This window comes from Geospiza fortis, unplaced genomic scaffold (assembly GCF_000277835.1).
Source record: "Geospiza fortis unplaced genomic scaffold, GeoFor_1.0 scaffold66, whole genome shotgun sequence".
In the NCBI taxonomy this organism is placed as follows: domain Eukaryota; kingdom Metazoa; phylum Chordata; class Aves; order Passeriformes; family Thraupidae; genus Geospiza; species Geospiza fortis.
The window spans coordinates 2,580,713-2,585,039 of record NW_005054312.1 but is presented as its reverse complement, the minus strand read 5'-3'; positions in this window follow the sequence as shown (position 1 = coordinate 2,585,039).

The window sequence follows — 4,327 nt, the reverse complement described above, 5'->3', positions numbered from 1 at the left end:
ACAGGCGTCCACTAAAGCACGGCTTTCTCTGATTCCTCTCCCTCCCCTGGAACATCTCCCTCCCCAGGCTGGTGTGCGAGCGTGGGGCTTGCTTTGTGATGGGGTTCCTTGCAGAGCTCTGCTTGCTTCCAGAGGCAGAATGTCACTTCAACCACATGTGGACCAGACACGGCTTTGCCCTGCCTTGCACCTGCTCCCTGGGTATCCCCAGCCCTGAGGATGATGCTGGGATGGGGGCAGTGTCACAACAGGAAAGGAGATGGCTGGTGATGCCATGTGGGACAGAGGCTGTGGAGCAGAGGGCAGCTGTGCAGTACAGAGAGAAAATGTGGGGAACACTGGGGCAGGAGGGCTGCTTGCTCCAGGGGCTCATCCATCACATGGGTGTGTATAAATGCCAGCCTCTCCCATTGCCTTTGCTGCGCCATGCAGAGGGCAGCCAGCTCCTTCCGCATCAGGAGCAGCAGGGGCGGGAGGGAACTAAACCCTCCATCCCACGTGAGCTGAGTGCTCAGCAGGTGCTCAGTCACGAATGCAGCCGATGGAACACCAGCCTCCAGCTACTGCAGATTCTCGGTCACAGGATGGTCACCAGCAGCCCATGACAGGACTGTCTCCTCTCCTACCTGGCAAGAGGCTGCGAGGCAGTTTTAGGAGCTGACAGGCTGGGAAGGCTTGCTGGTAAGGCACATGAGGTGCAGCAAGGAAATAGCAGGAGTCTTCTGCTGTGGTCTCAGGCGTCACCCTGTGACAGAGCACTGGCTTTGCCCTTGCTCTGGAGTTGAATCCTCACACAAGAGTGGTCACATCCATGATTGCTGGCAGCAGTGGAGACCCTGCTGTGCCCACTGCCTGCAGTATTTTGACCCCACCCAAATTATAATTTTCTCTGCTTGGATCTGTGGCTGTGTGGGAAGGGAAAGGTATTTCCCTTGATGACACAATTGGTGATCACTGCAGCAGCCACAGAAACTCTTGGAATGGAGGATGCTACCAGTAAAGATTTGGAGTCTCCCAACAGCTTTGATGGACAGGAGAAAACCAGCTGTAAATCACTGCCAAAAGTCTGAGGGAATTTGCAAAGCCAATTGGTATCACAGGTAAGGGTGTCAGCCCTAGGAGCCCTTCTGAAGTGTTCTCTCAGCTTTGTCAGGGCTAGGTCTCCTCCCTGTCTGTGGTGTCATCATGAATGTAGGGTGCAAGCGGGAATGGAGACAGAGAGGGTGATGGAGGATGGGGGCTGTGAGGAGGGAGAGAGAGAAGGTGCACGCTGGAGGTGCAGGGAGCAAGCATTGGCACTGGAGTACATAGAGAAGGCATTTAGTGGAGAGACACCAAGTCCTGGAGAGCTCGCTTGGTGTCTGGTGTCTTGGTGTCACAGCATTGGGAACAGTGATGAGGCTGGCATGAGGGTGGAGAGTTTGGTGCAGCTCCACAGCTCTCCTGTGTGCTCTCTCCATCTTTGGACACACGATGGGGATGCAGACAGAGGCGTGACTGCCTGGGGGCTGTGCCCCCACTCAGGCCCTTCCCACACAGCCTGGATGCTCTCCACCTCAAAGGCAGAGATCTGTCCCTAGTGCCCATTCAGGCATGATGCATGGCTTGGTCAGCTGCACAGACCTACCCAATTTGTCGCATCCTTGGCCTTCTCCCAGCTCCAGACTGAGCTGCCTCCTCTGCTCAGGAAGGCAAAGGCAGGCAGGTCCCAGTGAGCTCAGAGAGGGTGTCGGGGGCAGAAGAGTGAGACAGGGGAATGGAGAGTAGAAGATGGGGAAAGAAGGGATATGCTGGGGTATGGCAGAGACTAGCCAGGGGATCTGCGGCAAGGGTGAGCAGTGCACACAGCTCACACCTCACACGTGTTGCTCTGTCCGTGTTGTATGTTATCTTCACACCCTCAAGCATTTTCAGTCCTCCTCCTTCCCTCAAACAGGGGATTGCTTTATTTTTTGCTATTAGGTGAAGGCTTATCGAGTTTAAGTGCTCAGTGTTTAAGCCCCCCCCCCCGAGGCGGCCGCCGCCTCTGCCTCCTCACACCAGTTTGCAGCATGACCTCTGGGTGGCATCCAAAGGCTCGCCTGTGGGGCTGCCGCCGCCTTTTCTCCCGTCTTGGGACACGTACAGAACAGTTCGGGCTTGAGATGGACTTTTCTTACTTGGGGTAACTGAGAACACAAGCCTCTGCTAAGGCTGATAATTAATTAGACACGCTTAGAAGAGGATGCCAGTTCATGAACAAAAGTGAGAAAACTGAAACCCACATTTTAGCAGAGACGATGGAAAGGTTTCTTTTCAAGACTTTCAAATTCTTCTTGGAAGAGCTGGGGTAGATGTCTGCATGATTGCTAGCTTGTCTGATGGGTTTGATTAGCTGTTACAAGAATGACAGTTAAATCTCCCCATCTCACCAAAGTGAAGAAATTAAAACTCATTTCTATTGTACTGAAACCAACCCCCAAACTGCCATGATTATATATTTCTAAGGCATTTAATACACTTATCACCTCTTCTCACATCCCTGGCTGCGTGCCCAGGAAGGATGGCAGCAGAAACCTCTTTACCTCTCCCTTGATGCATCCCTTGTGCTTGGAGCTGGGTGCAAAGTTCTAAGCCTGGGCAGTGCTGCCAGGCTTCCTCACCCCATCCGTATCTGGCATGTAGCATCTACCAAAGGGCATTGCTTTCTTTTAAAAGCCTTTTGTCTTCACAGACATGCTTAGAGGATAATGGTAGAGAGGTATTGCTTTGTCCCTCACCCACTTCTTTTCCTCGCACCTGTAAGAAGAGCTCCATCACTATCGCAGCTGTATCCTTGCTAATGCAGAAGCTGCCTAAATGGCTACATCAGAACTGGCTTTAGCATCTCAGCAGCCACATTTCCATTTAATTAGACCTGTATCTCTTTAGAAAGTGCTTATGTTAAAAACTTGGCTATTTGCTGATGGCAGACATCTCCTACCCTCACCACAAATGAAAGATGAGGACATTTCTTTTCAAATACTCAAAATAGACAAACTGATCTCAAAGCCTGACAGGCTCTGTTCAGAAGAGGTGCATGTTAAAGGCACATTTATACATTCACCAAAATCAGCTTCAGGAGTCCTGGGCATTTGGAGCCATCTCCCAAGCCAGAGACACACTGTGCTGAGCATTCCCACTGTGGGGACACTCGCTGGCTCCTGCTGGTTTCCTGGCAGCAGCGCTCATGGGGCTGAACCCCTGCCCCAGGCACCAGGAGCAGCTGCTGGAGGGGCTGTCCTCCATGGTCTGGCAGGGTTGGAATGCCCCCAGAAGCCAGGGTGAGGCTGGTGAAGGCCCAGCATATTTTGGAGGCCTGGATGGTGTGGGAGAGGGTAGGTTCAATTGAAAGATCTTCTGTCCAGCCCAACTCCCTCAGTGCCTTTGCTTTTCCTTCGCTTTCCAGGAAATTCTCTTTCATCTCAATACAGCACTTCTCATCTATTGATTTTTTTTAAGGTCCATTCTACTCTTACCTTGGGTGATTAACTACAGGCATCTTGGTTTGGATGAAGGCAGTAATTCTGTCCATAATTCTCATCATTTTTCATAAATAATTCCGTGTATCATACTGAGGTGTCTGACTTCACACTGTGCATCTGGCCTGGGTGGCTGCAGCTGCACTGTGATGTGGGACTGGGGGAAGGGGTCATCACTTCCCAGCATCAGTGACTGATGGCACTTGTGCAGCTCCCTCCCTTTCCTGAGCCTTCTGCATTGTGCACTGGGCCACACCAAAGCACCCACCTTCAGCCTTGCTTGGCTTTTCAGCATCTGTATCTCAGCAGTGTCACCCTTTGGTCAGGGCCACCTCTGTTTGGACAGGCTGGTGCCCTCAGTAAGATGTTGTGGGATGCACACAAGCTGTGGTGTAACTTGCTGTTTTCCTTCTCCCAGATTTCGTCTTCCAGAAGGAGCTATTTGCTGTTGGAGACACAGGTGAGCTGAGCAGACCATGGCACGGGTTTTGCGGGTTAGGCCCCTCTTGGGGAGTGCTTTGGGGAGGTCAGTGGAACATGCCTGGGGCATACCATAAGCCTGCTGTCATCCCTGGGGCAGGGCACTGGCTCCATGCTGTGCTGTTCTGGCAGTGAGTGCTGTATGTGCATCCCCCTGGCTCTGCAGTCCTCTTTACCCAGCCCTTTGGCCCCTCTTTGTGCCTCTCTGGGCCACACGAGGTTGTGACTGTCCTAGCCCCATTCCTCCTTTTCTCCCTGCAACTCATTTGCCTCCTCTACTGCTGAATAGGGACACAAAAAATGCCTCCAATGGACTCCTGGAGTGGCAGAGAGAAGTCCAGGAATGC